Raw genomic sequence first — 15,882 nt, 5'->3', positions numbered from 1 at the left:
TTGTAAATGGGACTGCTTAATTTTTCTTTCTGATAGTTAATTGTTAATGTAGAGACAAAAGATTTCCATATATTAATTTTGCATCCTGCAACTTTACTGAATTTATTTATTAGTCCTAATAATTTTTTTTGGTGGTGTTTTTCAGGTTTTCTCTACATAGCATCATGCCCTCTACAAACGGTGAAAGTTTTCCTTCTTCACTTCCAATTTGCATTCATTTTATTTATTTTTCTTGTCTGATTACTGTGACTAAGACTTCCAATATTTTGAATAAAAATGTCAGGAGTGGGGATCCTTGTCTTGGTCTTGATTTTACAGAAAATGCTTTCAGCTTTTTATCATTGAGTATGGTTATAACTGTGGGTTTATGATATATGGCTCTTCTTATGTTGAGGAACGTTCCTTTGATACCCACTTGGTTGAGAATTGATGTTGACTTTTGTCAAAAGTTTTTTGCATCTATTCAGATGTTCATAAGATTTTTATTCTTAAATTTATTGATGTGGTGTATCATATTGATTGGTTTGTAGGTATTCAACCATTCTTGAATTCATTAGAATCTTTTAAAGAGAGAATTCCCCAAGGTGGAAGTGTTTCAATTAATGGAAGGATCACAGCAGATTCAACCACTCTGTGAATAAATTACTATATATATCAAAAGCCATTTTCCATTCTGGTTCAGTTAAAATGACATAAGCACACTTTGTTCTGTTATTTCCACTAAATACAACTAAAAATTACAGGAAAAAATATGTGGAGGAACTGTTAAAGATTTTGGAGGGAAAAAAATAGGAAAATTGCATAAGAAAATCAAAACTCCAAATAAGATAGATTCGTGGGTGAATTTCCTGTATCTTTTCTTACTCCAATGTCCTGTAGTTTATAATTAAAGGCAATGAAACCTGGAACTGTGTACTAGGGGTGGTGAAAAAGATCTCTACAAGAAACTCTTTCTTGTTTGAGAAGGAGTAAGAGGACCCATAAAGCTCAGAGATAATGGGGGGAATCCCCCATATTTTTAGTTATTTCTATCTTCTCCACCTAAACCTCTAGGCACCAAAATTCAAAAGCATCACTATGATAGTGATAGTGACAGCAACAGCAGCTGAACAGGCGCCTAAAACAATGGGGGAACAGCATCCTTCTCTCTGACCAAAGGGACTGTAGTTCCAAGAGCACAGGAATCATTTGCATTGACTTTTATCTCTATCTTCGCTCCTCCTGCTTGGCTTTGGAGGTAGACATAGTCAGAAATATGCCATAGGATAAGTTAGTGTTAGTCACTCGGTCGTGTCCAACAGTTTGTGACCCCATGGACTGTAGCCCACCAGGCTCCTCTGTCCATGGGATTCTCTAGGCAAGAATACTGGAGTGGTTTTCCATGACCTCCTCCAGGGGATCTTCCTGACCAGGATCAAACCCGGAACTCCCGCACTGCAGGCAGATTCTTTACCAACTGAGCCACCAGGGAAGCCCCAAATATGCCATAGAGTGAGGAAATGCAAACTCCAGCTTTCCAGTCACAAGACCAGTAGAGGTCCCGAGGAGCCAGAAAATGTCACAGAGATCATGGCGAAGAAGAAACTTAAGGAAGCAGCACCATAAAGTTGAATGTGTCGTCTAGGTTTATTCTTGAGCCAATGAAAAAGAGAAGAAAGTTAGAGTCCATCATCCATCATTAACATAGAAACAGTATCCTCAACAGAATACTAACAAACTGATTCCAGCAATAAAAAGAATACTTTACCACAACTACATGGGATTATTTTCAAGACTGGAAGAATGGTTTAAATTTGAAAATCATTTAACATAATCTGCCATATGAACAGGCCAAAGAAGAAAAACCACACGCAATTATATAAGTTAATGCAGAAAAACTACTTGAAAAATTCAATATCCTTTCATGAAAAAAAAGAGCAAAGTAGAAATAGAAGGCAAATTATTTAAATTGCTAACAAGTGTCTATAAAAATAAACAAAAACCACATCCAGTATCACAATGGTGAAAGATGGTTTCAACAATTCAATAAAAAAGTGAGCAAAAGACTTAGACACTTTACTAAAGAGGATGTGAAGATGGTAACTAAGCACATATAAAGATGTTCAACACCAATAACCATTAAGAAAATGCAAATTAAAACCACAATGAGAAACCACTGCACATTTATTTGGACAGCTTCTGAAAAAAATAAAGACAATATCAGGTGCTAATGGTAATAAAGATTAACTGGAACCCTCATTCTTTGCTAGGGGGAATGCAAAATGGTATAGGCACGTATAGTTTGAAAGTTTCTTATAAAGTTAAACACATGCTCACCTTATGGCCAAGCAATCACATTCACCCCAAACAAATAATGTTCACACAAACACCTGTACGCAAATGTCTATAGCAACTCTTTTCATAATTACCAAAAATTAGAAATAGCTCAAATGTCCTCAACAAGTAAATGACTTTAAAAAAAACTGTGGTGTCTGTATGTAATATAATACCTTTTAGCAATAAAAAGAATGATCATAAAAGTATTATGCTGAATTTAAAAATACTGGTCCCCAAATTTACATATCATGTGATTTCTTTTATATGACATTTGGAAAAGGCAACACTATAGGGAAGTTTATTGGTTTTTCTATTGCTTCATAACAAATGCCCACAACTTAGTAGCTTAAAGCAATGCATAATTATTTCACAGTTTCTGTGGGTCAGGAGTCAGAGCTCTGATTAGCTGAGTCTTATACTCAGGTCTTATACTCACAAGACCGAAATCAACATGTCAGTCAGGCTGTGTCCTATGTGAAGGCTCAACTAGGGAGCATTCCTTTTCTAGCTCATTCAGGTTGTTGGCAGATGTCATTTGCAGGTCTGTGACTGAGGGTGCTGGCTTCTTCCTGGCTGTGGGCTGGAAACTATCCTCATGTCCTGGGTTTCCTGCCACATAGCCCTCCTCCTAGACAGTCACACAAGATAGTTTGCTTTTTTAAAGCAAACTTAAAGTAGAAGTGTGTCTCTTTTAAAAGAGTGTCTCTTGCTCCAATCTGCTAAAAATAAACTGCTATATAATACAACACAATCATGGGAGTGACCTTTGCTACATAATAATCTAACCAAGAAAGTGACCAAGATCCAATAATCCTGGCCGTATTCTACTAGCTAGAAGTAAGTCATAGGTCATTCCCACACCCAAGATTGGGGAGATGATATAGGTTATACCTCTGGAAGTGAAGTTCATGGAGGACATTTTAGAATTAGGCCAACTACAATAAGAGGAAAGTGGCTGCAAGAATTGAGGCATAAGGGGAATGGTTGGTGGACAAACAAGCCATAGAGCCAGTTTTCAGGGGTAATGGAACTATCTGTATCCTGAGTGTTTTGGTGATTACATGAATCTACAGATACGTTAAAACTCATACTATACACACACACACATATGTACTATATATACTTCCCTGATAGCTCAGCTGGTAAAGAATCCACCTGCAAGGCAGGAGACCCCGGTTCAATCCCTGGGTTAGGAAGATCTGCTAGAGAAGGGATAGACTACCCACTCCAGTATTCTTGGGCTTCCCTGGTGGCTCAGCTGGTAAAGAATCTGCCTGCAATGTGGGAGTCCTGGGTTTGATCCCTGGGTTGGGAAGATCCCCTGGAGAAGGGAAAGGCTACCCACTCCAGTATTCTGGCCTGGAGAATTCCATGGACTGTATGGGGATGCAAAGAGTCAGACACAACTGAGCAACTTCTTCCACTTTCAACTTTCATACACACACAGGTCAATTTTACTGAATATAAATTTAAGAAATGAAGGATGAAATTCTTTTTTTTTTCAAAAAGACATTCTCCTGGACTTCCCTGGTGGTCCAGTGGTTAAGAATCGCCTGCCAATGCAGGGAACATTGATTTGATCCCTGGGCAGGAGCTAAGACCCCACGTGCTGCAGGGCAGCTAAGCCCATGCACCACAACTATAGAAGCCCGTGCAGCTAGAGCCCACGCTCCGCAATAAGAGAAACCACAAGTGGCCCCCACTTGCCCCAACTAGAGAAAGCCTGCACCCAGCAACGAAGACCTAGGGCAGCCAAAAATAATACATTAATAAATAAAGACATTTTCCCATTTGTTCCCATTTAAAAGTAGGTATCAAAATTAATTTTTTTTTAAATTCATTTTTCTCTTTTTTCATTACGGGATGTAGTTTTAATACCATTTCTCATCTCCTTCCCATATGGAGCACAGTGCCTGAACCAGTGCCTCACAACCCAGAGTTTAATGCCCTTTATCCTACAGTCAGGGGATCTCTCAGCACAGGTAAAGCTGCACCTCCCAAACAGGAGAAAAATTTATTTTTGTGAAACATTCAAGAACCCTGTCTCACTATTTTGTTCAGGTGTCACATCTGCAGGGGGTAGTTGTGGAGACAGTGATCACGAAAAGGGACCGAAGGCTACCTTTCTGTGAACTGCTTTCATAACTCTAGCCCACGTGGGAACTGCCACGAAGGCAGTTCACAGAAAGAGAAAGTCTTTTCCATGTCTTTAAATATTTGAAAAGATGTCCAATCCAACTCACAATAACAGAAAAGTAAAAACAGAAAGTGAAAGTGTTAGTCACTCAGTCGTGTGTGACTCTTTGCGACCCTGGGGACGATAGCCCACCAGGCTCCTCTGTCCATGGGATTCTCCAGGCAAGAAGATTGGAGTGGGTAGCCATTCCCTTCTCCAGGGAATCTTGCTGATCCAGTGACCGAATCTGGGTCTCTCACTTTGCAGGCAGATTCTTCACCATCTGAACCACGAGGGAAGACCCACAATAACCGTATTACCAATTAAAATCGTGATAACTTTTCTCCCTGTCAGATTTATTTCTGTCAAATGATCCAGATAATGGAAAAGATACTCTGTTGATGTAGCAATGTAAGAACTGACACATTCATACACTGCTGGTTGGAGTGCAAAAAACATGTATAACCTCCATGGAAGGGGGTGGGGTTTAGAAATATCTAGCAGCAGTACATCTGCAATTACCCTTTGACACAACAAACCCTCTTCTAAGAATCTTTCACACATATATACTGGCAAAAATAAAAAATGCCATATGCATAAAGATATTAACTATGACACTGTAATAAATAAAACTCAATTTTCTTTTTTGCTTTATTAAAATTTATTTTCTGTAATAAATTATACAGTTTACTCTTGTTTTTGAATAGTGTACACCAAAATTAATTGGAGGAAAATTGCTTTACAATGTTTTATTGGTTTCTGCCATACAACAGCTCAATTTTCTATCAAGAGAGAACTAGAATGTACATCTATGCAATGGAACACTTTGGAGCTATAAAAAGGGGTGAAGAGGATCTTTATAAAATGTTCTAGACTGATCACCAGGATATATTGTTAAGTGAACTAAACAGTGTGTGGGTGTGCACAGTACCAAAGTCAAAACCATAAGACAAGACACCTTAGTTAAGTCTAGCTTCCATCCTTGGCTCTCTCCATCCCATTTCCTCCCTTGACAATAACTAATAACTTCAACAGGTTTTAATTTACTCTTTATTTAAAAGCGATAAGCATATTTGTGTGTGTGTGTGTGTGTGTGGTGCTGGTGGAGGTGGTTTAGTCACTCTGTTTGACTCTTGAGACCGCGTGGACTGTAGCCCTCCAGGCCCCTCTCTCCGTGGGATTTCCCAGGCAAGAATACTGAAGTGGGTTGCCATTTCCTTCTCCAGGGGATCTTCCTGACCCAGGGATCAAACCCGAGTCTCTTGCATTGGCAGGTGATTCTTTACCGCTGAGCCATGAGGGCGGCCCAAAACCTAGATACCCAAAACACTATATGCTTCATGATGTGATGTAACAGAAAACTCAGAGTACCTCCTTCAAAGTATTCTTGTCAAATAATTGACCTGAGTCTCATCAAGCCTCTGGAATCAGCTGCCAGTTTGTAAGAGATAAGCAACAGAGCATGTTAGACGATGCCACAAGGATGCAGGCAGCCAAATTCAGAATCTGGGAAACTACAGAAAAAATGTTTCTACAATAAATAAATAGCAAGAAAAAAAGGGGGCAGAGCTTCCCAGGTGGTGCAAGTGTTAAAGAACCTGCCTGCCAATGCAGGAGACGTCAGAGATGCAGGTTCAATCCCTGGGTCAGGAAGATCTCCTGGAGAAGGGCATGGCAACCCATTCCAGTATTCTTGCCTGGAGAATCCCATGGACAGAGGAGCCTGGCAGGTTACAGTCCATAGGGTCACACAGAGTCGAACACGACTAAAGTGACTTAGTATGCACAGAGGGGAAATTAAAAATGCCATAAAATGTAAAATGCCAGTTTGGTGTAGATAGAATTTGTTTAGATCCTGACTTCATTATATCAGCTGGGGGAAAAAAAAAACCCTATTTGTGGACCATCAGAGACATTTGAACACTGGATGTTAGATGATATTAATGCATTACTATTAATGTATGATAATGGTATTGTTCTGTTTTTCAAATAGAGCTTTTATCTCTTAGAGATATATTTGGAAATATTTACAGATGAAGTCATACAGTAATTGGGATTTGCTTTAAAATAATAGATAGCGATTCAGAGGGAATGGGGGAGTGGAAAAGAAAGAGGATTGGTTGTGCACTGATGATGACTGAATCTGGGCCCTGTGTACCTTACAGTTTGTTGTACCATTCTCTCTACTTTATGTAGAATGAAGATGTCCATAATAGAAAGGGGTTTGTTTTTTCTTCTTTTTTTTTTTTCAGCTGCACCTCGAGGCTTGCAGGATCCTAATCTCCTGCCCAGGGACTGACCCTTGGCCCTTGCAGTGAAAGCATGGAGTCCTGACCTCTGGACCACCAGGGAATTCCCAGGGTTTTGTTTTCTGTAATTTTTTTTAAGTGAGTTCCAGTAGGATGGGGGCCTTGTATCTTCCTCCTTCTGTATTAGTTTCTCTAACAAAGTACCACAGACTGGGGCTTAAACAACAGAAATGCATTTTCCCACTGTTCTGGAGGCTGGAAGCCCAAGATCAAGGTGCCAGCAGGTTCGGTTCCTTCCAAGGGGCATAAAGGGAGGATCCGTTCAGGCCTCTCCCTGGTTCGTAGAGAGTTGTCTTCTCCCAGCGTCTTCACACCATCTTCCTTTGGTGTCAATGTCTATATCCAAATCTTCCTTTTCTTATAAGCACATCACTCGTGTTGGACTGAGGCCCCCTCTAACGATCTCCTTTAATCACCTCTGTAAAGGAATTTTGACTCTAAACAGGCTCATTCTGAGGCACTGAGAGTTAGAACTGCAGTTTATGAATTGGGTGGGGAGGGCTCAATTAACACTGATTTATCTCCAGTATCCAGTGCCTGGAAAATAGAGGGGCTTTAATAAACATTTTTTCAAAAAATTTTTTTAATTGGAGGATCATTGCTTTGCAATGCTGTGTTGCTTTCTGCCATACAACAGTGTGAATCAGCCATGAGTATACATATGTCCCCTCCCTCTTGAACCTTCCTCCGGTACCCTACCCCACCCCATCTCACAGAGTACCAGGTTGAACTCCCTGTGTCTAATAAGTGTTTTTTTTTTTTTTTTAATGAATCAATGACTTTAAAATGGCAGTTGGGCAGCAAGACCCCGGTGCCTGAATTCCCCCCTTTCCCCAAAGTCTTCTTGCTGTAGTTTTAATGATACAGATCCTTTCAATCCAGCCTGGGGGCCTGAGTCTGTTGGGGCACATTTAGCAGGAAAACAATGCAAGCAGCTCAGCATCTGGTTGGGTTTTTGGCCACCACAGTTCTGGCAGGCTCTATCATATGCTCTGATTTGTTGAGAACATGGCTTTAGTAGGAAGCAAGACAGGCAGCTGACAGAACACAGTGTGTGGGGTCTCAAAGCATCAGAGATGACTTGGCAACTACTAAACTAAGACCACAAAGACAGGGAGACAAGACTGTATACATTGCCCCAGGCAAGGTCCAGCCGGACCTGACAGCTTCCTGCATTCCCCAGACTTGGTGTTTTTCTCCAATCATAATCGCCCACTTAACCTCAAATGAATGAGTACTCAGAACCCATGCCTTCAAAGATGAGGGAGAGACATGGGCTATTATTAACAGCTGGGAGTTCCGCTGAAGTATTTAAAAGCCAATAAGGTCTCGACTTCAATTCAGCTGTGCACATTAATAGCCAAAATGAAAGGAGAAAATATCTGCAATAAAAATGTACAATAAAATCCTTTCAGTCTCAAATACTTTTATCTACTTAGCTATAGATCCATTTATTCCTTTGAGTTTTGCCTCTGAGGTAAAAGAATAAGAGAAAATTAACCAATTCAAAGTTATTGACTATATGACCTATTTTAAAATTATGTTTAAAGCCTCGACAATTACAGCTATATTAAAGCATTTAGCATAAATGCTGTTTTGCCAGCTGTTTCTTTCCTTTCCTTTTCATTTCTGCCTTGAAAATTTTAAAAAAGCATTTCAATTCTTTAAGATAATTTTTCCCAATTATAAATTCTTTATGTTCACTGAAAAAAATTTTGCAGGCCCAGAACAGCATGAAGAAAATATTTAATCCCACCCTCAGAAAGACCTATAGGCAAACTTTCAGTGTATTTTCTTCCAGCGGTTCGTTTAAACTTTTATTCTCTTAGTCCTATTTTGATTCCAATTTCGCATTATACCAGGTCTTTCTTCCATGCCATTAGAATTTCTTATAAATATCATTTTTAAAAAAATTTTTTTAAATTGGAGGATAATTGCTTACAATGTTGTGTTAGCTTCTGCTGTACAACAACATGAACTTTACTGCTTTATTGAGGTATTTCTTATATTCAACAAGTACGCAAATCAATGTACAGATTGAGGTACTTTGACATGTGTATAGACCCACATAACCATCATCCAGACTTCTATACAAAATATTTCCAACACTTCAGACGGCTCCTTTTTGCCCCCTCCAGTTTCGCGTTTTCTTTTTTTAAAAAAATTGATGTATAGTTGATTTACAGTGTTGTGTTAGTTTCAGGTGTACTGCAGAGAGATTCAGATATATATACATATATATATGTATTCTTCAGATTCAGTTTTGCCTCTTCTTGATCTTGCTATGTAAGTGGAGCCATATCAGAGGTACTCCTTTGTAGCTGACTTCTCTCACTAATTACTAGCTCTATGAGATTTATCCATGTTTCTGACTATTCCAGTAGTTTATTTATTTATTTTTACTGCTGTACAGAATCCCATTGTTTGAAGATATCAACCTTTACTTACTCGTCTTTTTATGGATGGATATCTGTGTTTTTTCCTACTTAGGGTTATTATGAGTAAAGCTGCTATGAACATTCTTGGGCCTGTCTCTTTCTGGACATAAGCACCTGTTTCTCTTGGTTACCCATCCCAGAGTAGAATTTCTACATTCTCTGACAATCGTGTGATTTATCTCTGGCAGATATTGCCTACTATTTGGTAAAGCAATATACCAATTCACCCGCCTACCAACATCATATGAGAGTTCCAGTTTTTTCCATTCTCACCAACACTTGATATGATCAGGCTTTTAAATGTTAGTCATTCTCCTGGGTGGTTTCTCTTTGTGATTTTTACTTGCGTTTCCCTGGTGACTAAGGATTCGAGCACCTTTTCAATTTGGATATCTTTTTTGTGAAGTGCCTATTCAGATATTTTGACTATTTTTCTATTTGTTTGCCTGCTTTTTTCTTATTTATTTGTAGAACTTCTTTATATATTATACAATGGATGCATATGTGCATGCTAAGTAACTTCAGTCGTGTCCAGCTCTTTGCCACCCTATGGACTGTAACCTACCAGACTCCTCATGAGATATTCCAGGCAAGAATACTGGGGTAGGTTGCCATGTCTTCCTCCAAGGGATCTTCACACTCCACAGACTGAACAGGCATCTTCTGTGTGTCCTGCGTTGGTAAATGGGTTCTTTACCACTAGCACCACCTGGGAAACCCTATAAAATGGACCTGAGTCTCCTACTCTACAGTTTCCCTCTCTTCATGGTATTTTTTGATGAATAAGAGTTCTTAATTTTAATGAAGTTCAATATATCCATCTTTTCTGGCTTGAGCTTTTTGTGACTTGGTTAGAAGATCTCTGTCCACAAAAAGATAATGAATATATTCTCATATGACACCATTTTTAATGGCTGCGTATTTCATGAATTCTCCATTTTTCTATTTTTAGATACTTAGTTTTTACCTTATTTTCCACTAATAAGTAAAAGTGTGGATACTTATTGTCTTATGGGAGTCAGCCTCTGCATTAAGTTTTTACATTAATTTTTATAAGAAATATCCAGCAGGTCCCATTTTCATGCCTATTCTGTAGAAGGAGGTGCAGGAGACCCAGGTTCAATCCCTGGATTGGGAAGATCCCATGGAGGAGGGCATGGCAACCCACTCCAGTATTCTTGCCTGGAGAATCCCATGGACAGAGGAGCCTGGCGGGCTACAGTCCACAGGTCAAAAAGAGTCAGACAGGACTGAAGCAACTAACACACACACAAAGGTTGGAGCATGTTAATACTCCTGGGCACCTGATGCGAAGAACTGACTCACTGGAAAAGACCCTGATGCTGGGAAAGATTGAAGGCAGGAGAAGGGGACGACAGAGGATGAGATGGTTGGATGGCATTATTGACTCAATGGACATGAGTTTGAGCAAGCTCTGGAAGTTAGTGATGGACAGGAAAGCCTGGCGTACTGCAGTCCATGGGGTCTCGAAGCGTCAGACAGACTGAGTCACTGAACTGAACTGAATACTCCTGGTAAACAGTGTCTCTCCCACTCTAACCTCACCAGCCGTCCTTGCTGTAGAACACCCTCCTCTAGCATCTTCACAGGGAGAATTTTATATTTTCATATACTGACACTTGTACTTAGGATAATGAATACTCCATTTTTTTTAAAAAAAGGTCTCAATTACTGAAAACTAACTATGGGCCAAGTACTTTATATGCATACTTTATCTCACTTAAAACCCACAATTTTTCTGCAAGGAATGCAGTGGTCTCAGCATTTATAAATGCACAAATAGGATCAGAGAGAGAAATAGGAGTTTGTCCAAAGGCATGTGATTAATTAGAAACACTCAGGGCCCAAAACATCCTCTAATTTCCGTGTGTTTTGGCCCCCACCTGCCAGGTTGGTGGGTGCAGTATGGCTTCTGCTGGCTCCACTCCCAGCCTGTCCCACCCTGCCGCCTTGCTGCGTGCCCCAGGAAGTAGCCTGTGCTGACCCTGGCTCCCTGGGTTCAGCCAACTGGGAGGGGTCAGAATGAGTTTAGAGGGAGGAAGGGAAAGATTGAGTTCTAGGTGTTTTTCCCCAAGTTCCCTCCCTGTGGGTCTTCTCAGCAGGCTGCAGCTCCAGACAGAAAGTCTAAATTCCCATCAAGAGTTCGCTCCTTCAAAGGGAACGCTCCTCCACTGTTGGCGGGAATATAAATAGGTGCAGCCACTATGGAAGACAGTATGCAAGTTCCTTAAAAAACTAAAAATACAGTTACCATATGACCCAATAATTCCACTCCTGGGCATATATCTGGAAAACAACAAAACACTAATTTGAAAAGATATGCACCCCAATGTTCATATCAGCACTGTTCATAGTAGCCAAGACATAGAAGCAACCTAAGTGTCCACTGACAGATGAATGGATAAAGAAGATGTGGTGCATATATTCAATGGAGTATTACTCAGCCATAAAAATAGAATGAAATACATTAAGTCCCCCATATACAAACAGGGTCCATTCCTAAAGTATGTTCATAAGTCCAATTTGTTTGTAAGTCCAGCAAAGTTAGCCTAGATATCCAACTAATACAGTTGGCTCTATACTACTCTTGCGGTTTAGTTGCTAAGTCGTGTCCAGCTCTTTTGAGACTCCACGGACTATATGTAGCCTTCCAGGCTTCTCTGTCCATGGGATTTCCCAGGCAAGAATACTGGAGTGGGTTGCCTTTTCCTTCTCCAGGCGATCTTCTCACCTCAGGGATCGAAGCTGCATCTCCTGCATTGGCAGGTGAATTGTGTACTGTGATAGGTTTACATTACTTTTCATGAAAATAATATACAAAACCCAAACATTTTAGTCATGTCTTTGTGCATAATAATACACAAAAAGCAAACAGAAAATAAAGAAACATTTTTAATATTTAGTACAGTACCTTGAAAAGTACAATAAGTAGTACGGTACAACAGCCGGCATACAGGGGCATCAAGTGAACAGGCAAGAAGAGTTACTGACTGGAGGAGGGAGTGGAGGTGGGAGACGGTAGAGCTGAAGGATTGTCAGCAACAGGAAATGGAATCAAGCCGCATTTTCACTCATGCCTTGCATTGATGCACAGGTTCTGGTTCGTTGCTGGATTCAACCCTATCTACCCTCTTGAGAAAATGATCCAGTGATGACTGGGTCATAGCTCTTTTTTTCTCATCATAGGTGACACAGTAGCACTGGATTGCCTTCTGAATGGCTGCCGCATGCAAACTTCCCTGTACTGTTCTATGTTCGGGTCCCGTGCCTCAAAAACTAACAGTGCCTCCTCGAATGAAGAAAATCCTCCTGCCGTTTCCTGTGTCGTGAGTCTCTTTGGTTCTTCAGTTACTTCTGCTTCCTCTTGTCTCTCTTCCTCCTTTCTCTGGGCCTCTAATCCTTCTTGTCACCTTGCTACACTCTCTCAATTATTTTCATTTTTGTTGCCATTGTTACCTCATGACACTTCTTAGCAGTACCAGATACATCATCAATGCTTTTATGCTCGCTTCTGGACATCCTGGACTTGAAATAAAGAGACTCTGCTATTGGACTCTATACAGTGCTGTATAGTGAGGTTCACAAAAGCGCAATTACTTATAGAGGATGCACTCAGGTAACAATGTACACCAGACATGTGAACTAACTCATGTAATTGGACATGCAAACATATGTTCACCTCTTTGAAAGTTGAAAGATCACAACTTGAAGGTTTGTGTGTAGGGGACTTACTGTAATGCCATTTGCAGTGATATAGGTGGGTCTAGAGATTATTACAATAAGTGAAACAAATCAAAGACATATATCATATGATATCACTTATATGTGGAATCTAAAAAAAGATTTAATTGAACTTACTTACAAAACAGAAATAAACTCACAGACATAGAAAACAAACATGATTACTGAGGGGGGAAAAGTGGGGGAAGGAATAAATTAGGAGACTTGGGATTAATATAGACACACTTATCTGTATAAAATAGAGAACCAACAAAGACCAACTGTATAGCACAGGGAACTATACTTAATATTTTATATTAACCTATGAGGGGAAAAGTCTTAAAAAGAGTGTATATATATATATGAATAACTGAATCACTATACTGTATACTTGAAACTAACACAATATTGTAAATCAACTATACTTAAAAAAAAAAAAAAAAACAAACCCCAGACACAGAAATAGACTCACAGACATAGAAAACAAATTTATGATTACCAAGGGGGAAGCAGAGGGAGGGGTAAATTGGGAATTTGGGATTAACAGATTCACACTACTATATATAAAATAAACAAGGACCTAATGTATACCAAAGGGACCTATAGTCAACATCTTGTAATAATCTATGATGGAAAGAACCTGAAAAATAATTCTATAACTTAATCACTTTGCTCTACACCTGAAACATTGTATGCTTAGATTTTTTTTTTAAGTTCTCTCCTCCCAGCTATACCACATTCCTTTCATCTCCAGATTCTGATCACAGAGTCCCTTCGGGGGAGTGACTGCACCTGCTGTTTCTAGCTTCAGAGTTCTAGACCATTCTTTGTGATTTAACTGGATTTTCCCCCTGGGACCTTGATTGAAGGATTCACCTTCAATGACAGTAAGATTTACCACATTGAAAAGAATTTGAAAAGGAATAGATGCATATATATTTATAACTGAATCACTTTGCTGTACATCTGAAACTAACAGCACTGTTAATCAACCATGCTCCTAAAGTATTATATCGGTTCTTTATTATTTTGTTTACTGTCTAGAATACAAGCTCCAAGAAGGCAGGATGCTTAACTGTTTATCCCCTGTGCCTTAGAAAGCTTCTAGGATACAGTAGCTGAGAAGAAAATATTTGTTAAATAAATAAATGAACAAACATTAATAATATCAGATTATGAAAAGTTTGTCTAAGTACAAGAATCAAGGAGGAAAGTAACATGAAGGAAAAGAAATACACATAAAATATAAAGCAAAGTAAATTTTTTTCTTCATCAAAAAACAAAATTATGTGAAAAATGGAGGAAATATTTGCAACGTTAAAGGCTGACTATCTGTGATGAAATGACTAGCTTTTGTAAAACACTGAATGAGTGATAGTTGCTCAGTCATGTCTGACTCTTTGCAACCCCATGGACTGTAGCCTGCCAGGCTACTCTGTCGATGGAATTCTCCAGGCAAGATTACTGGAATGAGAAATGTACAAAGATGATGCCCCAAAGAAAAAATATTAATGACCAATAAACATAAAGTGTGTAACATCACTATCAGCGACAAAACAAATAACAACAGAAAACACTGTCCCATCAGCTCATGTCTGGCCTTTCCTCAACACATCAATCATTCAAGCTGAACTCTTCTGACAAGTGTTCCTGATCCCGTCCACCCCGGGTAAGTGCATGGCTGAGTCTCCTCTCTCCCTGCAGGCGGATGTCTCTACTGGGATGTTGAGTCAAATGGTTATCGTGCAACCTCAGCTCTCCAATGGACTTCAAAAAAGTTGTAAATCTGAAGTTAGCCTATAACCAAAAGTGGGGTCCGGCTGCTTGCCACTCAAAAGCCAATTAAGAGGCCATGTTGGTAGAAAGGAAAGTTTGCTTTATTTTGGATGCCAGCGACTGGGGCTAGGATGGGGAGGGTGGACAGCTGTCCAAAGGCCAACTCCCCTCCACTGACAATTAGTGGGCCAGAGCATTTATAGACAGAGGGAGGGGGCTACATGCAGAAACTGCACATTCATCTCTGACAGTCATCTTGAAATTGGTCATTGACGGTTTGACTGGTGTCATCTTGATTGCTTCAAGTACAGATATCTGCAGTTCCATGATCAGTCTGTTCTCATTTTCTTGAGGCCAACTCTTGGAATTGTGGCAGCTTATGTCATGGCTATAGTCTAGTCATAATGCAGGTAACTTATTCCACCCAGTGAGCATTTCAGTATCTGTAAGACAGCTAACAGGATATGGCTCAGAATATTATCTATTGCTCTTGAGAAGGAACTAAACATCCTTGACTTTGCTTAATGACTACATTTTTATTACGTGGTTTCCTTTGTTTTCCTCTGTTTCTGCATTTTCTCACTTCTCTGATTAAACTTATTCTTTGGTTAAAGTTTTTCCATAGGCAAAAGGTAGGCTGAGGACATGAGGGGCAAGGACCATAGGGTTCTTCTGCATTTCAAGCCTGCCTCCCCTCCTTTTTTGTTTTAAGGATGGGAGTGATGTTGCACCCAGCCCTTTACATCCTGGGTGGAACAAACTGGTTCTTCTGAAAAACTTTTAATTTTGATATACCTTCTAATTTGCAAAAACGTTGCAATTAAGTGACACAGAAAACTATCCTATACTCTAATTCACCCATTTCAAAAAAACATTTTGTCATGTTTGTTTTGTTATTCTCCATCTATTAATATTGGTCTATCTGTTCTGAATCATTTGAGAAGAGGTTATCTGCCTCATACCGCTTTACCTAGTAATATTAATACTTTGGTGTAGAATTCCTAAAAATAATGTTATTTTTCCTATATAACTATGGTACAGTTGTTCAGGAAATTTAACATTGACAAAATATGTTAATCTACAGTACATATCGGAACTCTCCATTGACCTGATAATGTCCTTTACA

This window comes from Cervus canadensis, chromosome 23, assembly GCF_019320065.1.
Source record: "Cervus canadensis isolate Bull #8, Minnesota chromosome 23, ASM1932006v1, whole genome shotgun sequence".
In the NCBI taxonomy this organism is placed as follows: Eukaryota; Metazoa; Chordata; class Mammalia; order Artiodactyla; family Cervidae; genus Cervus; species Cervus canadensis.
The sequence above is the reverse complement of the archived record's forward strand: the minus strand, read 5'-3'. Positions refer to the sequence as shown.